The 22,466-nt window shown below is 45.7% G+C and overlaps 1 long non-coding RNA gene across 2 annotated transcripts in view; it reads left to right on the top strand.

Moving 5' to 3' along the window:
- Nucleotides 1-21,638, top strand: part of LOC134936504 (uncharacterized) — a 96,517-nt gene extending 74,879 nt beyond the window's left edge. For both annotated transcript variants that reach the window (XR_010180509.1, XR_010180508.1), the window contains exons 2-3: nucleotides 13,760-13,799; nucleotides 17,573-21,638. This is a non-coding gene — a long non-coding RNA (uncharacterized LOC134936504). The remainder of the gene's footprint in view (nucleotides 1-13,759; nucleotides 13,800-17,572) is intronic.
- Nucleotides 21,639-22,466: the final 828 nt, after the last annotated feature.

Below are 22,466 nucleotides of genomic sequence, written 5' to 3'. Positions count from 1 at the left end.
TATTCAGAACAGGGCAGCAAGATATATATGCCAGTGGCGCACCCAGGGGGGGTTTCCGAGCACCCAGAAACCACCCTCCCTCTGGGAGCATGAGTATTAATAATGGCTGTCTAGCATCCTCTGCAGCCTGCTGTCTTCCTGGTGGCACTTGCAAGTGCTTAATAAAAGTTTACTTTATTTTAATTATAGTACATATATATCCATGTGCATACATATATACACATGTATATACATACATACTGTACAAATAAACACACACACACACACACACACACATTATAGATATATGTGTATATATGTGTACTGTATGTATATATATATATATGTATGCATGTTTAATATGCTATGTATATGTGTATATGTATATATATATATGTGTGTGTATATATACGGTATACATATGTGTAGATAATATAATTATATATATATATATATATATATACACACACACACACAGACACACTAGTTTTACGGACCAAGCATATACTGGGTCACCTCAGTCCCCACCCCCGTGATTGGCTCCACCCAGTTCTGGAAACCCCCCCCATGCAAATCCTGCGTTTGCCACTGTATGCATATGTAAAATGGCCACTTTAGAGATCGCCTGGCAGCCCAGGGTGCAGAGAAGGAGCTGTAAGTTGGTCCTGTCACAACAGAGGGATCAGGGACAAAACGCCCCTGCAGTGTAGCTTATACTGGTGTCCGCAGGCCGTCACTCAGATCCCGTTGCGGACGCGCTCCAGTCCCGGAGCTCACGGCCGGGTCACCTCTAAGCTCCAACCCCCTGTCTCTGCGCCGGATGAATGGAGGCCGCGGCCGCCCGGTGACGGAGGGAGCCGCCCGACCCGCCCGTGCCGCTCAGGAGGGATGGAAGCGCTGCGCTCACTGTAGAGCCTCCGAGCCCCAAGAGACAGGCAGATGGGAGGGAAAGCCCTCCAGCCTCTCGAAGCCGCCGTCGAGTGCGAGGGACACTTACTTCAGGCGTCGGGACACAGGGGAGGAGGTCACAGGCACTGCTGCATCTCCCGTCGCGGGTGTAGGCATCTCCGCTCCCTATCACCGCTGCAGGAACGTCTTGCCCAGCCAAGCACAGAGTCCGGGGTGAGTTAGCCACTGCAGTCCCCGGCTGCCCTGAGAGGGGAAGGCCACAACCCGCAAGGACCCTTAAAAGGGTCCTCTGGCTCCGTAGCTACTTCCCCCCTATCACACAGTCCGGGGGATGAACTTAGGAGGCAGCGAGGGGGTAGGGTGCCCCCAAAAGTATATATAACCCACAATAATTTTGGGTCCAGCAGGAGCTCCTGGAATGTACGTCCAGTCAGGTTGCTTGCTAGGCCACGCCCCCCCTGTCTATTTATTTTAAATACAATTACTTATTATTATTGAAAACATCGCTTAGATATACGAGAGAAACTGAAATTTCTAATTTGTTTTGGGACTTTTACAACATATAAATATGCACACAAAACCATCACAGACAGCTTTTACGATAAAACCTCTGAAAATGTATTTATATTTGTAAGTACATTTCAGAGTGGTACTGCTTATAGTTCCTTATCTGTCTTCAGCTTCTCATGTCAGTACATTTGTGGATTTTATTGTAATTCCATCTTTGGGACTTTTCATAGCTGTGCAGCATGCACAACCTAAAAAGGATGATAACTACTAGAGACATCAGCTTGTAAATATTCAACGTCACATCATCATTTTAATGATCACCTGTAAACCAAGAACAGTTTTTTTCCATTGATTTAAGACAACTGATTAGGTTGGTAATACATAGAAAACAGTAACAGGAAAAGAAGGTGCTGCATTAAAAAGAGGAACCGCAAACCTCAAAAAATATGTGCAATCAGAACAAAAGTTTCAGAATCCCTGGCTTGTGGTCAAAACTGACCTAAATATTATAATAAGAACAATATGTAGAAACAGCATTTACCACAAACTCAGCATCTGGATAAATATAAATAATCAAATAATACTTTTCATTGATTTAAACAATTGTAGTCTGAAGTTGTAATCATTAAACATATCTCACTGAATATATATATATATATATATATATATATATATATCTGGCTGCCAGCCCTGAAGTGGGCACCCTGACTTCCTCTATTGCTCTAGGTTCTGCTTTATGCTCCCCAGAGCACGAACAAGCATGTGGCATGGTCCTCCCTCTCACTGTGCCCCCACCCTGGAGTCTGGCACCAGCCTGAGGACGTATCTCCAGCAAGGAAACAGCACCAATGTACATATAGGGGGCAGAGCACTAGCTGGAGTGCATGGTCCCGCCCTCCTTTGTTGGCTCCACAGTACAGTTCAGCGGAGCTGCAGCAGTGATACTGGCTGCAGAGTACTATTCCAGGGTGTGCCACCCACAAAGATCTGAGCATGTCGCACATCCCTAGTTACGTCCCTGACTGCATGTATGCATGCATGTAACTATATGATTATAAGTGTGTGACTGTATATCTTTGTGACTGTATGTATGCATGCATGTAACTATATGATTATAAGTGTGTGACTGTATATCTTTGTGACTGTATGTATGCATGCATGTAACTATATGATTATAAGTGTGTGACTGTATATCTTTGTGTATAAGTGTATGAATGCATACCCCCCAACTATCCCAATTTTGGAGGGATAGACCTGCTACAATGTTCCATGGGTAAGATTGATAGGGATGAAACAATCTTGCCTACTGTGTGCAAGGTAGGGGGCAGCCCAGCTGCTGAAGAAGCGATGTACAGTACACGCACCTTGCGTGACTCTAACTGGGGGGGGGGGAGTTGATGCGTGATATTGCTCCCTTTTCATGTACGTGCCAAAGGCTTGCCACACAAGTACCCATTCCCTGCTCTTAGGGGACCCCCAAAGCCTCTTGGTGTTGCTGAGGTATGGAAGTGACTGTGGGTATGGGTGTGTCTGGGTACCGCTGGGGTGTTGGTAGTGAATGTGGGTTGGGGGCAGGGATGGACTGGGGACTCCGTCCGACCCTGGCATATGTGTGTGCGCGCGCATGTGAAAGGGGGCGTGTGTGCCGTGTAAAGGGCACGCGAACACTGCAAATGGGAGTGTGTCACGAGTCAGGGGGCGTGGACTCGCGCCATGCCCCCAAATTGCTTAGCATCAGGGCACTTCTGGTGGCGGCAGTGGGAGCTTCGGCGCGGAGGTGCGGTAACCGGCGCCAGTGTCCCTGCAAGTGACTGTGCAAATCATTGCCCACAGAGGTGGGAAGCCAGCCGTACTCCCCCATGTAGTGGGAGCACCTGACACAGCCTCTGCGAGCAGCTGCCTACCTCCGATCCAGAAGCCGGGGGCTAGATTATCACTGCTGCCTGGCGGTGAGCTCCGTGGCCGGATCGCAGATGCAACAGCGAAAATGGGAGCCCGGGAAGCAGAGAGATAACAGCTGACATCTGCCACTCTACCCCCCCCCCTTGGCCCTCTCTCCATAAACTCTCACAACCACAACTTATTGCAGCTGCGTTTGCTGTGCTTTACTGGCCCAGAAGACAGGGGGTAGCGGCCATCTTCAGCCTCCAGTTCCTGCAAGAGATCCAGACACAGAGCTGCAGAGCTATCCTGTATGCTGGACCACTACACTTACCTACTGGGCCCCATTCCCAGACCACCTGCACACTCCCCCACTGCTTGCAGCTCTCAGGGACAAACAGACACAGCATTTCATTGCACCCCAACCTGCCTCATTGTTGTATGCATACTGTAACTCTGCCCTGCCAAAGCTACAAGGAAGCTTGAGCTCTCCTATATTCCTTCTCATCTTAACATGTGAGCGCTCGGCTTCCCTCTCGCCACCACTCATGTTTGACTAACGTAATTATTTTGACTGAGTAAACCCTTTTTCTACACTTGTCTTTTGACTGGAATCCTGCTGTGTCGGTGGGCTATACATACGTTGCTTGTGTCCTTTTTGATGTCAAGATATGCCTCCCAAAAGAAACAAAGACCTGATACCCTCTGTGGCCGGAGAGGCCTCAGCCACGTGGAAAATGTCCGCAGCGGCACTGAAGGGGTTAACCCCTAGTGCCCGACGCCATGTTGCGGACAATAGGCGCTTGGCGTCACTGTTAAACATACTTACGGCGCTGGGCGCGGACTGTTTAAAAGTTTGTTTAATGATGTGTTTTAACATGTCATATGTAGTGCTCTGTGCACAATTGTAGGATTGCATGTTTAACTGTATTTATTTTATATTCAAGATGTGGTCATCTGTATATTTAAAGAGGAAAATGCACTTACTCTTATAGATGTCTGAATAATCATCTCTTATCCTCTGGAAATAGGAAGTGGCATGCTAATGGCCCTGTCCTAACAGAGAGGTGTGAAGGAGAATACCTTTTGATGTGTAAGTTCCTTAGAGAGAGATGCTAATCACTGGGGCTATGGGCTTGGAACTTGTTTCATGTACCTGATTTGGTTGATGTGCGAACCCTGGGTGGCCGATGCAGGAAGGAAGACTGTTTGTTTGTATTGTAGCCTTCCTGTTGTAATCTCAAACACTGGGTTTGCCTGGAGATGTGAATGAGACAGAAACATTTGTATTTTGAAGCTATGTGATAAATTTATCAATAGTGAATGTTAATCTGATACCAAACGTCTGTGTCACAGGAAGGAGGATATTGTTTTATTGCACTTATATCCTTGTAAAATGTGATTTATTGGTATTTTGTAAAATAACCTGATTGGTTGGAGAAGACAGGGAGGGCTTACCCCCCTGTGATACTGTGTGGAAAATTGACATAAAAAGGAGACCTGCGTGCCTCCAGATTTTTAGTTATACCATCTTATTCTGCTGGAACATCTTGCTGCATGCTGTTGCCCCTAGCAATAGGGAAGAGTTCTCTTTAGAACTATATTTGAGCAAATAAACATCATTGCCTAAAGAAGATTGCTTCATCTTGTGACCTACAGGGTTATGCCAACCATAGCCCCGTCCTCCGGCTGTCCAGGGAAGCACCTAACGTCTCCAAGTTCCGCCTTCCGCCAGCTACCGGTAGAGGCCTAGCAAGTGGCTAGTGGGGATTCATCAGCACCACACAGGTGTGGTAAGGCAGTGCGTCGGCACATACAGAGCAGAACCGTGGTTCCAAACGCCACGGCCGGTTAGGAGTTTGGTGGTGGCAGCATAAACCCGCCCACAATGCAGTGGGTGGAGTCAGTAACAGGCGGTTACTGACGGTAAGCGGGAATCCCCTATGTGGTCAGGCCTCGTGTGACTTGACCTTCCATTCTGTGCGCAGCCAACGGGACGCGAAAGCGGCGAGTGCTTTCGTACGGGACCGTCCTGTCACACCCTCCTTCTCCTCCCCCCCCAGAAGTTACTTCGAATATCTCCATCATAGGGCAGTCCCCCTCCGTCCGCCAACTCAGATTCTGTTGTGTCAGACTTCCTGACGTCCACTTTCTCAGCATCAGGAGTGGACTGTGAATCGGATGCACCTCTGACTGTGAAGTGACTTTGCTAAATTCTGTCAGCTTTCAAGTCGGAACTGTCTAAAGATCTAACTTCAGCTGTCCGTGAGGTCAAGACCGAATTGGTTGCTATTGGTGACTGGACTGACCACTTACAACGCAAAATGGAGGAACTTGTCACCTCTCACAATGATTTGATCTCCTTACATGAGTGTCAGCAGCAAAATTTGAAACAGTTTAAGACTAAACTAGTGGATTTAGTGGACAGATCTTGATGCAATAATATTAAGATTAGACATTAGAGGCATCACCAACTCTGAACTGGAATCTTATGGTAGTGCCTTATTTAGAAAACTCCTCCCTACTGCCGATGCCAAAGAACTCCTGATTGACCAAATTCACCGGCTTCCCAGACCCCCGTACAGTTTCGTCTGACCTGCCTAAAGACACTCTCCTCTGAGTTAATTTCTTTACAATTAAGGAACGTCTCTTGAGAGCGGCAAGGGAATCCAAGAACTCGGATATGCTCAGGGGTCTACAAATATTCCAAGATTTCTCTGCGACTACCATCGCAAAGAGGCGTGCCTTTGCGCCTATCACTATAGCTCTTAGATCCCACGACATCCCATACCGCTGGGGATTCCCAGTCAAATTACTAATCTTCTACGAGGATTCTACCTACACTATCTCCTACCTTGATGCGGCGGTTAAGCTGCTAATGGACTTGGATATCTCTGTTAAAAAGCCTCCCAAAACAGCAAATGCCTCATTAGTCCATCAAGAATGGTCGAACACTTGAAGTACCTGAGAATGGACCCAGGTTCTTCCATCTGTACCTTAGTCCTCCGATATCCTAGACCTTTTTCTCTTCCACTGGGAAGGGAAATACTAGATAAGTATTGTTTAAATTTCGAATGTTGAAAGTTATTTAGGTCTATTTACATCAGGTTTACTCTCTCATTTGCTCATATATGTTGTTATTAGATGTTGCCTCTGTGGGAGTTGCTATGTTTAACGTATACTATTCATAGGCTACTTATTTGCTTCTCCTCCTTCTATGCTTTTATGCTAATGCACTAGTTTGACATGTTCACATTTTTTATAGCAGTTATGTTTGAGTGGCGGTGTACATTCCGCCTGGTTGCCCCCGATTCTTTATATACTACTGCAAATTTTCCTGTTTCTTCTTCCACCTGCAGTAGTCATGCAGGTCCAATACCGGACCTTTTTGGTTTCCCTCCTATGCCCTTCGGCTAATCTTAAATTGCCATCTCTCCCTATGTTCCCCTCCCTACTATATTCCAGATACTCATCGTTCAATGAGGTACTTTCCTCATGATCGGTTGCTATTACTTTGTACCACAAAGATTCCTACAAATTATTTCTGAACTATATTTACGATGCCAAATCTTCTTTCTCTCAATGTCAGGGGATTAAATTCTCCCAATAAACGTAGACTAGCCCTCTCCTTTTTTCAAACAAAAGGCAGATGTTGTTGCACTACAGGTAACTCATTTTTCCTCTATTAACCCCCCTCTCTTCAAAAATAGCAATTTCCCTGTAGGATATTATGCGAATGGCCAGTTTAAGCGTAATGGCGTCGCTATATTGTTTAGTAAAAATGTTTCTTTTGTTCTCCACTCCCAAATAACGGACAAAAGTGGCCGTTATCTGATCATTACAGGCCTCCTATATGACAAACTCACTACTTTAGAGTTCCTATATGCTCCCAACTCTAACCAAGTGCCATTTCTTCGCAAATTGTTTCTCTTAATCCGCATATCATTTAAAAGATCCCTGGTTGTATTAGGTGACTATAATCTGGTTTTAGACCCCAAGACTGACAAATCCCACAGTCCCTCTTATCCCATCCCATCCGCTCTGACAGGTCCCTCCCTAGCCTTCCATAATTTGCTAGATGAATTTGACCTATATGATGTCTGGAGAACCCACAACCCATCAGGTTGGGAATATACATTTTACTCCCCAGTCCACAACTCTAGGATCGATCTGATCCTATGTGACAAATGGTCACTTCAAAAAACTAAGGACATTGATATCTTGCCAATTACATGGTCTGACCATGACCCTACTATATGGAAATAGAACCTCAACACTGCCCAGACTCCTCCCCGACTGTGGCGTCTCTATCCCTACCTGCCTTCACCTCACCGGACACAACCTCACAAACGCTGCTTTCCCGACCTTCCCTATTCAACTCTAAAGGCGATAGCTCATTCTGTTATAAAATATTAATAACTCCTCCTTCTCCTTCCGAGTCTAATGCCCAGCTAAAAATAAGATTTTAAACCTACCGGTAAATCTTTTTCTCGTACTTCGAAGAGGATGCTGGGGACTCCGTAAGGACCATGGGGATAGACGGGCTCCGCAGGAGACATGGGCACTTTAAGAAAGACTTTAGGTATGGGTGTGCACTGGCTCCTCCCTCTATGCCCCTCCTCCAGACCTCAGTTAGAGAAACTGTGCCCAGAGGAGATGGACAGTACGAGGAAAGGATTTTTGTTAATCCAAGGGCAAGATTCATACCAGCCACACCAATCACACCGTATAACTTGTGATATACTAACCAGTTAACAGTATGGAAACAACATAGCATCAGTCCAAGACCGATGAAAACTATAACATAACCCTTATGTAAGCAAAACTATATACAAGTCTTGCAGAAGTAGTCCGCACTTGGGACGGGCGCCCAGCATCCTCTACGGACTACGAGAAAAAGATTTACCGGTAGGTTTAAAATCTTATTTTCTCTTACATCCTAGAGGATGCTGGAGACTCCGTAAGGACCATGGGGATTATACCAAAGCTCCCAAACGGGCGGGAGAGTGCGGATGACTCTGCAGCACCGATTGAGCAAACAGGAGGTCCTCCTCAGCCAGGGTATCAAACTTATAGAACTTTGCAAAGGTGTTTGAACCCGACCAAGTAGCAGCTCAGCATAGTTGTAGTGCCGAGAACCCTCGGGCAGCCGCCCAAGACGAGCCCACCTTCCTAGTGGAATGGGCCTTGACCGATTTTGGTAACGGCAATCCAGCCGTAGAATGCGCCTGCTGAATCGTGTTACAGATCCAGCGAGCAATAGTCTGCTTTGAAGCAGGGGCGCCAACCTTGTTGGCTGCATATAGGACAAACAGTGCTTCTGTTTTTCTGACTCTAGCCGTTCTGGCCACGTAAATTTTCAAAGCCCTGACTACATCAAGGGACTCGGAATCCTCCAAGTCTCGCGTAGCCACAGGCACCACAATAGGTTGGTTTATATAAAAAGATGACACCACCTTAGACAAGAATTGAAGACGGGTCCGCAATTCCGCTCTATCCATATGGAAAACCAGATAGGGGCTTTTATGAGACAAAGCCGCCAATTCCGACACTCGCCTAGCCGAAGCCAAGGCTAATAACATGACCACCTTCCAAGTGAGATATTTTAACTCCACCGTTTGAAGTGGCTCAAACCAGTGCGACTTAAGGAAACTCAACACCACGTTAAGGTCCCAAGGCGCCACCGGAGGTATAAAAGGAGGCTGAATATGCAGCACTCCCTTCACAAAAGTCTGTACTTCTGGGAGAGAAGCCAATTCTTTTTGAAAGAAAATGTATAAGGCCGAAATCTGAACCTTAATGGAGCCTAATTTTAGGCCCAAATTCACTCCCGTCTGTAGGAAGTGAAGGAAACGGCCCAGATGGAATTCTTCCGTAGGAGCATTCCTGGCCTCACACCAAGAAACATATTTTCACCATATACGGTGATAATGTTTAGCTGTCACGTCCTTCCTAGCCTTTATCAGCGTAGGAATGACCTCATCCGGAATGCCTTTTTCCGCTAGGATCTTGCGTTCAACCGCCATGCCGTCAAATGCAGCCGCGGTAAGTCTTGGAACAGACAGGGCCCCTGTTGCAACAGGTCCTGTCGTAGAGGAAGAGGCCAAGGATCTTCTGTGAGCATATCCAGCAGATCCGGATACCATGTCCTTCGTGGCCAATCTGGAACAATGAGAATTGTTCTCACTCCTCTTTTTCTTATTATTCTCAACACCTTGGGTATGAGAGGAAGAGGAGGAAACACATAGACCGACTGGAACACCCACGGTGTCACTAGGGCATCTACAGCTACCACCTGAGGGTCCTTTTATCTGGCGCAATACCTCTGTAGCTTTTTGTTGAGGCGGGACGCCATTATGTCTATCTGGGGCAGTCCCCACTGACTTGCAATCTGTGCGAAGACTTCCTGATGAAGTCCACACTCTCCTGGATGCAGGTCGTGTCTTCTGAGGAAGTCTGCTTCCCAGTAGTCCACTCCCGGAATGAACACTGCTGACAGTGCGCTTACATGATTTTCCGCCCAGCAAAGAATCCTGGTGACTTCCGCCATTGCCACTCTGCTCCTTGTGCCACCTTGGCGTTTTACATGAGCCACTGCGGTGATGTTGTCTGACTGGATCAGAACTGGTTGGTCGCGAAGTAAGGTCTCCGCTTGACGTAGGGCGTTGTATATGGCCCTCAGTTCCAGGATGTTGATGTGAAGACAAGTCTCTTGACTTGACCAAAGACCTTGGAAGTTTCTTCCCTGTGTGACTGCTCCCCAACCTCGGAGGCAATTACTGCATGGCCGCTCCAATAATGCAGCAATATTTAGGCTGAATCAGTGGAGCAGCCATGAAGTAATTGCCTGAGGACATTGGACGCACCCTCTTGTCATCAAAGGAGGACATCGGCTAATCACTAAAACTAGAGATTCATCTGCAAATAAGTTTGTTAAATGCATTTCTTCATCCATGCTAGCCAGACTCCGTCTAAAGGGCCGTACAGACTGGGAGATGTGGAGGAAGATGTCTAGCACAGACCGCTCAGCACACATCTCCCCCCAATGTGTACTTAGCGAGGGGGACGGATGGGGGGGCCACTCATTTCACCCAGCGGTGAAATGAGTGACCTGCTGGATTGTGCCTGCATGCAGACCAATCTGGCACCGGCGATAGTGACGCGCAGGAACGCGCATCACTGTCACCGGCGCCCCTACACACGGAGCGATGTGTTCTTAATGTCTAAGCAATCTAGTCAGATTGCTTAGAAATTAAGTGAACATCGCTCTGTGACTATAGGCACAGCTGCACGCATTGCTGATGTTCACGGACTTCAGCATTTTTTTGCTACTGCGTGTGCGTAAAAATCCGGCGCATGCAATACTCAGAGTGTATGCACAAAGGCGCTGTTGCGATCGAGGCCCCTGGTACCAGAAATGTCTTGGAAAAGTGATGGACGTTCCTGGGTAGATACTGGGAGGTGGCTGAGCACAAGGACAGTGATGGTCCGTCTTATGGGCATGAAAGTGGTTGTGTAGACGCTCAAGTGCTCACATAGGAGGTCTTACTCAGATGGAGTAACTGCACCCGCCACGGGCGACCAATGGATCAGTATATCAGGGTCTACAGATGGTGACAGTAGGCGTCTCAGTTCTCCCACATTTGGACGCACAGATGTACCCAAGGGAAGGACTTTGTAGCGGCATTTGCATAAAGTTGCAGATGGGCGACTGCCAGTAGTCACAGCTGTGGCCCCGTCTATGTCCACCTCTGATTCAGGCCCTATGTGTCTGATAGGAAGCTTAACTTTTGAACCTTCTATAGAGGAGGTTTTGATGTCGTAACCCAGGTTATGCTGCCAATGTGGAGGTGAATGCATCTCATAATGTGTATGGCTCTGGAGATGCTCTATTTTCTCTGCTACAGTCCCAGAGGGTTATACAGTGCATAGTGAATCTTGCACCAGGTTTAAGCCTCTACTTTTAGCGGGACCTATGTTGTGCTTTGATGGATATGCACATATCTAAACACCTCTGTAATGAAAGCTTCAAACACACACACACACCAAAGTGATCCATGCAAAGTGCCGGATTAAACCCTGTGGAGGCCCCTAGGTGGCAGTCTCGGGGGGCCTCCTTGCAAATTATATACTAATACGTTTTTTATTTTACCAACAGTGGCGAATTTCACATAAGGCACATGCCTAGGGGCGGCACTTGTTTGGGGGCGGCACTTGGATACTTGTGTTGTTGCTGTCAGCTCGAAATGTACCAGTAACTGCTAAATCTTTCCACTGTACTGTACCATATGCCATCTTGAATGGAGTATAAGTGGGTAGGACATGCACATACTGCCCTGTAAGCTGTCCTACTTAGTAAATAGGTATACATACAGTAATTAAAAAAAAAAAAAAAAAAATTATAGTGGCTTTTTTATTATTCTATTAAATTGGCTATCAAATGAGAAAAATAAAAATCCGCACCTGCCAACGAACAGTCTACGATCTGGAAACTGTAATCTGGGGGGACCTGATTGCTAGTCTGCGTTTTCTCACAGCCTGCGATCAGGTCCGAACTGCGCATGCGTAAGCAGACGACTGCACCAGGCATCGGTGCATAGCGACGGGATGGTGCGAAAAAAGCGATCGCACAGGCGATCTCAAGGAGATTGACTGGAAGAGGGCGTTTGTGGGCGGCAACTGACCGCTTTCAGGGAGTGTCTGGAAAAACGCAGATGTGTCCAAGCGTTTTCAGGGAGGGTGTCTGATGTCAAATCCGGTCCCGGACAGGCTGAAGTGATCACAGCGGCTGAGTAAGTCCTGCGCTGTACAGAGAATCTGTTTGTACAGCTCTGCTACACATCCGAACGCACACTTGCACAGCTCAAATACCCTCCCCCTGTACGCGGCGACTATGTGATCGCAGGACAGCAAAAATCGCTGCCCATCGATCAGGTCTGAATTAGGCCCGTGATTCTGAAGTTTATGTACTTTAAGTTTCTAATGGGTACACTACAATAATACAGTATTTTTTTTCAAAGTGTCTTTTAATTTAAAGTTTTCATTTCTTGGAGTTGATTCTTTTTTCTATCATTTAGAAACAATTTATGAAAGCTTGACAAAACAAACAATATTATTTAGATCGTTTGTCTCGGGGCCTGTGCCTACTCTGCCTATTTGGTTATCTGGCACTGTCCATGCAATAATAACTGACCTTCTGTTGCTTGACTGTTATGAATAATTGAAGTAAAACATTTTTTGTTTAAATGGTAATGTCCATTTAAATGGGAGTGATGTTAGTAAAGGGCTGGACTATGATGTAATGGTCTCAAAGATTACATCTTCAGATTTTCTGATGGAGTAACTTTGATCTGCATATGTGTGGACCATCCAGAATTAGCAGTGTGCTTTGTAGATGAGACCAAAAATGTATCTAATGATTAAAACAAGCCAGAAAGCTCATTCTTTACATCAAAGGTGGGGAACCTCCGGCCCGCGGGCTGTATAAGGCCCGCAAAGCCATTTGTTCCGGCCCATCCGCTGCTGTTTGTCAGCGAGACACGCCGCCCCTTAGTCCGTCAGGGGCATGTCTGAGCTGTCAGGCAGTTCGGAGAGCACGGCTGTGTCCGGCGGCAGCGGCGGGTAGGATCTCAAACCAGCCACGGACCGGCAGCCAATCAGGAGCCGCCGCTGCCAGTCCGCGAGCTCTGATTGGCTCACAAACCGACGGCTGGTTTGAGGTCCTAGGCGCCGCCGCCACCCGACATAGCTGCGCTCTCCTCCCTGCCTGGCCCCTGACAGCTGCGATACGCCACCGCCGGACGGAACACTAAGGGGCAGGACAGGCACACGCTGCGCTCTCCTCCCCTGACACACACACACAAGCACAGCAGCAGTGGTGAGCAGCACAGTGGGGTGGGAGGGCATGTGTGGGGCAATGTGTATCTGGCACTGTGGGGGCATTTGTGTATCTGGCACTGTGGGGCATTTGTGGATCTGGCACTGTGGGTAATTTGTGTATCTGGCACTGTGGCGGCATATGTGTATCTGGCACTGCACTGCATATGTGTATCTGGCACTGCACTATTGGCATATTTGTATCACGTCCTATTTTAATTGGCCACACTCATTTTTTGGCACTCAGTACAGCTAAGGGGCATAACTACTGGAGGGCAGAGTAATTTTTAAGATGATAATTTTTGTATGGCCCCCGAAGGATTTTATAACTATCCCAATGGCACTTGGTGGAAAACGGTTCCCCACCCCTGCTTTACATAGAAAACCCTGGAGTCTATTATATAAGCAAGGATACAATCAGAAATGTGAGAGCTCTTACTGAATGGAGCAAAAAGTATGCATAAGTATCTATTTCTACATGTATAGTAAATAGATAATTGAATGCATTTACATGACTAATCATATATTTTATTTCTGATATGTAGATTTACATAGAAGCATAGATAACATGCAATGTGGTTTATGTGTGTGCTCTGTTCCTTAGGGTCCTGCGGAGGGCGCTGATTCTTCTGTAGACATACCAGGTAATATCCTATTAGTGTGTGTGTGTGTGTGTGTGTGTCTGTATAAACAGTGAATATGTTAAGCTGGCCAACTGTTCCGCTGTCTTCCCTTCTGGCCAGTTTACTTTTTCCGTCAGAACAGGGGCGTAGCTAGAACTTTGTGTGCCCCATAGCAAAATCTTGAAAGGGCCCACCCCCCTCCCTTTGTCACTACAATGCCGCTTAGGGGAGCAAGAGAAAGTGAGCGAGGGGAGTGAGAGAGACAAAGAGGTTGTCAGGGAGAAAGAGATAGAGGAGCGAGAGAGAGAGAGGAGGGTTTCATGGAAAAAGAAGGAATAAGAGACAGAGAGAGGAGCAAGACAGAGAGCGAGAGAGAGAGAGAGAGAGGGGGGTGTCAGGGAGAAAGAGAGAGAAAGTTGAGAGGGGAGAGAGTGAGGGTGTGTGTGAGAGAGAGAGAGGTGTGTAAGGAGCAAGAGAGAGAGAGGGAGGGGAGTGAGCAGGAGTGAAAGAGAGAGTGTGTCACAGAGGGAGGAAGAGAGAAAGAGTGGAGTGAGAGAGTCAGTGAGAGATAGAGATAAAGGGTGTCCAGGAGAGAGAAGGAGAACGAGAGAGGGGGTATCAGGCAGAGAGAGAGTGTCAGGGGGAGAGAGAGAGAGAGAAAATGCCAGGGAGAGAGAGACAGTGTCAGGGAGAGAGAGTGAGATACAGTGTCAGAGAGAGAGAGATACTGTGTCAGGGCGAAAGAGGGAGAGAGACAGTGTCAGAGAGAGAGAGAGAGAGAAATTGTGTGTGCGAGAGAGAGAGACCGTTTCAGGAGGAGATAGGGAGAGACAGTGTCAGATAGAGAGAGAGGAAGAGAGAGTGTCAGAGGGAGAGAGAGAGAAAAGGAGCAAGCAGGAGAGAGAGAGAAAGAGACAGAGTGTCAGGGAGGGAGGGAGAGAGAGAGTGGAACAAGAGAGAGTTGGTGTCAGGCAGAAAGAGTGTGTGTGTGTCAGGGACAGAGAGAGAGAGTCAGAGAGAGGGAGAGACAGACAGCGTCAGTGAGGGAGAGGGGAGAGAGACAGAGAGGGGTAGGGGAGTATGCAGGAGACTAAGGCACAGGACTCTGATGGGGGCAGGCCCTTCACTCTGCAAGAAGCTGGCCAGGTAGGGGCCAAGCAGGCGGGACAGGCTGGGATTATGTTTACAATAGTGTGGGCCCCCACCCCACTACATTCCCTACGGTCATTCTGTCCTGTGGCCGGGGTTGAAGGGGGAGTGGCGGGCCAGGTAGGGGCCAAGCAGGCGGGACAGGCTGGGATTATGTTTACAATAGTGTGGGCCCCCACCCCACTACATTCCCTACGGCCATTCTGTCCTGTGGCCGGGGTTGAAGGGGGAGTGGCGGGCCTTGGAGGCAGCCTGTGACAGGGTGCAGGGGGAGCTGCGGGCCCTGGAAGCAGCCATGGCCCCATGGCAGCTGCACTCCATACATCCTCGGTAGTTATGCCACTGCCTCAGAAATGTAAGCATGGTAGTTTCTCATCTTCCTTCCACGCTACATATCACATCATTTTTAAACTAAGCTATGCTTTTTTTTCTGTCAGAAGACTTATAGAAATAGGGCCCCCCCCCCAAGCATTGCGCTTAATGGACACCCAGGGAAGTAACTGGCACAAATTGGCTTACATAAGATGAAACTGAGGTGCAAGAAAAATGTGGCCACAAAAAATATTTATAAACAAAAGGCTTTAAGCCATACCTCCCAACTATCCCAATTTTCCCGTGACAGTCCTATTTTTTTGGGACTGTCCTCCTGTCCCACCCGCAAGCCGCAGTGTCCTGCTGTGTGTGTGTGTGGGGGGGGCAGTTGGGAGGTTCCTGTCAGTCACTGTTCTGCCTAGCAGAGCAGCGGTGAATAGACGCTGTGCGCATGTGCAGAGCGTCTGTTTATGGGAGACAGAGGGGCTGGGGGCATTCCAGCAGCTCACAGAGCGCTGGGCATGCCCCCTCAGTGATGGAAAACGGGGCAATTGGCTCACGATCACGGCACTCCCATGAATCCATGTCCCATTTTCTATAGGTCACGCCGCTTTCCTGCAACAGGGAGTCCCACTTCTCTGTCTCCCAATGTTGGGAGGTATGTTTAAGCCACGACATTCTCCACCTACAGTATCTGGAGTGCCGGAGATATGTGACCACATTATTTAATAAATAAAAGTAAAACATAGACGCTTTGCTCTCACCTAGTACACTCCAGAGCTGTAGCAGGGTTCGCCATCCCCTGTCCCCAGCTCATGTGATGTCATGATATCACAGAGCAGCACATTTCCATGTAGAAAGGGTATTGTCAGGGCAGAGACATGGGATGCAGCCTTGGCAGCAACATTGGTCACTCAATCCTTGTTACAGCCGTGGTACAATCCAAACGGTAAAAACGGGGAATGTTAGCTCTATACAGTATATTGCATATGTTAAGATGGCCAACTGCATCAAGGTCATCCCAATATTACATATGATAATAATAATAATAATTTTATTTATATAGCGCACTTTCTCCAACAGGGCTTATTAAATTAATTCACACATTTCAAAAAAGTGTTGTTGTTGTTTTTTTATCATGTTTGATTTTATTTTTGCAAATATTGCATTTTAAAGGAAATCTATTCCATCCTCCCAACTATTAGACAAGTAGAGTCCCACACCAAGATTCCCACGTTCAGGAAATAAACCTCCAGCCTCATTGTATGATGTTACGCAGGACAACACTTAGGGCCAGATGTATTAAGCCTTACAGAGTGATAAAGTGGAGAAAGATAAAGTGCCAACCAATCAGCTTGAAATTTAATTTTTCAAATACAGCCTGTAACATGACAGTTGGGAGATGATTGGCTAGTTCTTTATCACTCTCCATTTCTTATTTCTCAGCCTATTAATACCAGTTGTCTATTGCAGCAGTTTGGACAGCTGATAACGCCCAGTCACCTGCGTTGTGTCAATTCCTGTATCAAAATTTATTTTGGGTGTAGAACTTTTAGAAATATATATACGATAGATGTATATGTTTCATTTCACTTTTTTTTTTTTCCAACCTGCCTTCAGGATTTTAGCTAATACTTCTGTCTAGGAAATCTTGGCACCTAATAACAGGATCGCTGATCACATCTGCAACATGACAGTAGCCAAAGTGGTTAGATCTGGGCGATCACATCCACCGTACAAGGCCTGTTGATGCATTCAGAAAACCCCAGATACTGTATACAGACCGTCACCTTCTGAATACATTGACCAGCATGCAAAGGAATACTCTATTGATTTCAGTAGGGCACTGGGCTTTGTTAGGGCCCCACAGTTAGCCATATTACCAAGTCATCCAACCATTGTGTATAAATTGCCCCACAAATGATTGCTCTAAACCAGTGGTTCTCATACACTGTCCTCAGGACCCCACATAGTTCACGTTTTTCAGGTCTCCCATCGTTTGCACTGTGTATCACCATCTGCCACATTTTAAAAATCCACAGGTGACCTGGAAAATATTAACCGGGAGGGGTCCTGAGTACCGAGTTTGAGAACCTGTGCTCTAGACAATCAAAATCTGGGCCAATCACGTCTGATCAGTCAGTATTACAAACAGCTCAGCCACCATAAGCGCATGCAAGAGGTCATCGGCTGCAAATGCGTAATAATGGCTTTCAGTTTCAGTGGATTACTTAGCCTAATGATGTGACAAAATGATTTTAGTAATATGTCCACGTATCCCATTTATCAGCCTTCCTGGATCAGTAATTATCAGTGATTTATTTCTCTTCTAGTTATAGATGAAACGGATGGCGAAAGAGTTTCTCAGGGAGAAGAAGAGGAGATTGGAAACTCACCATACATCAGAGGTCACTTTAGCCGTTTGCCTGTGAAAGCTGCCCATGGAGAACAGATCAAGAGATTTGATGCTGAGGCTGGGAATGAGCAGTGAAGACGAAGATAGCAAGTAAACAAGAAAGTAATGAGATAAAGACGTCAAGAGGATAAACTGAGAAATAGGTTCAGATTATGGGCAGCTATACATTATATATTTATCAGAAAAGTGGCTTACAATGAGGACATTGGTTATGCCATACCACATAGTATTAAGAATAAACCATGATGGAAGGGGACTATATTGGCCTTGTCTATAATACTGGAGACCATCTGTAGATATTCCCCAAAAGATGTGGACTTATTTTTTTTCATGGATTTATTACTCGTGTGTATCTGACAGTGTTGAATCATACACGTTATCCCAAAGATGAGACCTGTGAAGGACTAGCACAATTGTGTATACCTGAGAAATGCAGCTCTAGAAGAACACACAGCTCACAACGGTTAATTGAAAGACAAGAAAGGAGAGTCAGTGTGGCTGGAGATTCAACTACTGCAAAACCAGGATATACTTAGAGAGGAGCAAAATAATGTTCTACAATGAAAGCAGATGGAATGAAGACTCTGGTGACCAGATGGAATGAGGACTCTGGTGACCAGATGGAATGAGGACTCTGGTGACCAGATGGAATGAGGACTCTGGTGACCAGATGAAATGAGGACTCTGGTGACCAGATGAAATGAGGACTCTGGTGACCAGATGAAATGAGAACTCTGGTGACCAGATGGAATGAGGACTCTGGTGACCAGATGGAATGAGGACTCTGGTGACCAGATGGAATGAGGACTCTGGTGACCAGATGGAATGAGGACTCTGGTGACCAGATGGAATGAGGACTCTGGTGACCAGGGTTTACATGGATACTCATAAGGAACATTTACAAATAAAAAATGTAGATAACCAGAAAAGAAGATTAGGTTTGGGATAATGCCACAACAAAATGGCTCCATGCGGCCATATTTTCCAGGACAGTCCTGGCTTTTACATGTAACTTTGAAAATACTATTTTTATACTCCGGATTAGCTAAATGAGTACTGTACCAATGTTTTTTTATAACTATTACAGTGTATATCACTAGCATCATTGACTGGCTTTTATGATCAGGCCAAACATTATGCGTCAGGCTCTTCTGTTTCGTATATATACATATGGCACTAAGAATTAACCAGCAATAAGTAAAGGTTAATGCACTGCTTATCCATGAGACACCTAAGCCTTTATTCATGTGAACAGCAGCTACAACAGTTTCCAAAACTCTGCCATTGCAGTCCAGCTTTTAAGCATATCCATGCTTGAGCACAGGTGACTTATTTAACACCTCAGTCAATTTGATTTAATCATCTGAACTCGAGCATAGATGTACTTAAAACCTGGACTGTAACTGTGGCGTTTGGGAAACTCTGCGCTATAAGCTTGCACTTATCAAGCACATTCAATAAAATGATGACGCTATTTGGATGATAACTTCTCAACTTGTCCACTTCTCCACTCTTTAGAAGATTTAATACAACTACCCTTACTCACACTGCTCTGCCATGTTACATGTGCCAAGTGCTTGTACCCACCCCAAGTTAAGTACCACCTGTCACTGAATATCCAAGTTGCAAACATACATACCCAACATGCATTATATTCTAGCTTGCTCGCACTCTCAAAATGTTCCTTGACCTCTCACAATGGGAAAATCTCACAAGTCAGCTCATTTAATATTTCTCGCAATTGTACCATTTTTCTGTATTTGCTCTGACCTGATTTACTGATCCCATCCTGCCTACAAATGCTCTGTGCACCTATAAAGCCATTATCACTTGGTGCAGAAATAAATGCATTTACATCACACATGCACAAAAGATGCTTATGTGTGTTCGGCACTTTCTGCAGGTTGGATTAATTACCAGGAACAAGAAATAACACCAAAAACCGCAATGATGTAGTAACAGTGGCAAACGCAGGATTTCTAGAGGGGGGTTTCCAAATGCAATCCATAATCTACTACTCTGCGGAGCAAGTGCAGGAGTCTGGGGGAGCGGTAGAAGAACCTAGTAACAATCCTGAACATTGGTACTTTTCATACATTGTGTAGATAGTGTATGTAATACAGTATTAATATTTAACACTATAGATTGTCTATAGCATAGGCAGTATTAAACATAATAACCAATATAAATAAGATAAGTGGTCAGGAAGAGGTTAACAAACCATAATAAATAAATACGTAAACAGAATTGAACCAGTAGTAGACAGCAGAGTTCGCTTTCTAAGCACACATTCTCCCACCTCATGGAAAGGCTTCTGTTTCTTCTTCCTGGCAGCTACCTGCATATTATATACCATTGCTATTGTTGCTATAATTTGAGACACTTGCCAAGAGGAAGGGGGTTTCCAAGCAACCAGAAATCCCCCCTGCGTTTGCCTATGAGTAACAATCAGGAAATATAAGATATATTTAGGAAAACCCTAAATTGCAAACAAAATAAAAAATAAATGTGCATAAACCACATACACATAATTGCAGTAGATGTATCACATATATATATATATATATATATATATATATATATATACCTGGGTTGGTGTTTGTACGTGCAGCATATGGTACTGATCTGTGATCTGTGCTCTGGTCTTGATCCCTTTCAAAAGAGTATTGAATGCTTTCTGAAGGTAACATCGATAACTACATCCATATCATCCTGTAATATACAAATGATGCTACTATATGTACACATTACTGTAAATAATATCCCTATGAACAGTGCTGTTTAATGTCGTTACTTCAGTAGTCATTAGGAAAACATGTAAGGATTACTCACACTTTCCCATAAACGATTAGATATTAATTAATAATAAGAATAATCATAATCATTTTATTTATATAGCACTCTTTCTCTAGGACTAGGACTCAAGGCACTTAACAGATAGAATGAACACAATACAGTACTGAAACAATGAAATTCAGAAAAGCTTTTCATACAATACAGAGAGCAGGAGATACTGATGGGACATTAATGAAATGCTGAGTAAGCAGGAAAGTCTTGAGTTTGTTTTTGAAGGATTCTAGAGTGGCGGCCTCGAACTGTGCGGGGAAGTGCGTTCCATAGAGTCAAAGCCACATGACTAAAAGCTGGACCCCCAGATAATTCCGTGAGATTTTATGTACTGCTAATAGACCTTCATCTACAGGTCTCATGATTATGTAAGAATTTGAAAGTCAGTAAGCCAATCTTGAAATAGATTCACCAACTTACAGGCAGCCAGTAAAGGGAGTAGAGGATGGGTGTTATGTGGCTGGAACGGGGCTGGTTAGTTAGCACCCTGACAGCTGCATTTTGTACCAGCTGTAAGTGGTGCAATTCTTATGCTGGGAGACCCAGGTAGAGAGCATTGCAGTTGTCTAATTGAGATGATACAAATGCATGTATGACTTCAGGCAGATCTTCAGAAGGAATTAGATGCTTGATTCTGGCAATGTTCCTCAGGTGACAGAATGAGAATTTTACTGTGGCTGATACCTGTTGTTCAAGTGTCGAGCCACAATCCAGATGCCACCAGACATCCATGACCTGTGTTAGACACTTAGATTACGGCCATGTTCCTCTAAGTCATAGGTCTAATACACCTGTGCACCTGCAAAACATGCACTGTGTGGGGTAATGAGGACCAAGTTTGCAGACCTATGCTCTATGTGGTCTCAAAACTCCTATCAGACTTATAATATCGATATAATTTCTAGTAGGGATGCAAATTTTTTGTAGGGTAGCATATATAAACATCACAGTTTTAGTTGTGGTCAGAAAAAGAAATCGCTGACACAGATTTGTGCATTCTTGCACTTGCATTGCATTCTGGTACTATAATTTCTGCATTCTGCTACTATAATTTCCCAAGGTAACAAGTTTGTGTTGTCTTCTATATATTTTCTAATTGTAAAGAGTTGAGTATATATTTGGTGTTATATAAATAAAGCTACAAATATAACGTTTATAATTTATTCAGAATTTGTTTTGATTTTGTCTCAATCGGGCTGTCAACGTGAAGGGCTTTCGGCTCTACAGATAATGCCATACTATAGTCCCACAGTGACAGGTCTGAATTAGTCTTTTCACTTAGAGAAAATTCAAGGTAAAGGTAGATCCCCTAGGAGTTGCTACTGGTGCAGAAGAGAGTGCAAGGTTTCATGGACATAACTATAGTGGGTCCAAGGGGTACCATTGCTATGGGCCCCAGAGGCTTAGGGGGGCCTGGACCCACATTTTCATGCTAAGCAACTGGCTATGATCTATTGCCCAGCCTGAATTGTGTGACATTACATTTTCAGTGAGAGAAGTATGCTGTGGATGGTATAATGGTTAGTGGGTACTGTAATATAACACAGTATGAACTGGAGACACTGTAATGTGTCATAATGTCATCTGCTAGTTATAATGTAGAGAACACAATATAATGTTACATAATAAGTACTGGGGCACTGTCGGTGGCGGATCCAGGAGGGGGGGGCACTCGGGCCCTTTGCTCCCCGTGTCATTTGTGGCCTCCATCCCCACCGGCGCCGCAGAGGGAGATGACGGGCGCCCGCTGAGATTGTGTTACCAGCGGGCGCCCGTCTCCCTGCACAGCGGCAGCCGGAGGCAGGAGCTCAGTACTGAGCTCCGGCTTCCGGCGCTGTCACTGTGCGGCGTGTGCTATGGGAGAGACGTCAGTCATGACGTCTCTCTCATAGAACTGACTGAGGAGCGGACGCCCAGGGAGGAGGAGGACTGCAGCGGTCTGGAAGCGGGAACGGGGATCGGTA

Source organism: Pseudophryne corroboree, chromosome 6, assembly GCF_028390025.1.
Source record: "Pseudophryne corroboree isolate aPseCor3 chromosome 6, aPseCor3.hap2, whole genome shotgun sequence".
Taxonomy (NCBI): Eukaryota; Metazoa; Chordata; class Amphibia; order Anura; family Myobatrachidae; genus Pseudophryne; species Pseudophryne corroboree.
Note: the sequence above shows the minus strand (reverse complement) of the source record. Positions and strands in the feature narration are given on the sequence as shown.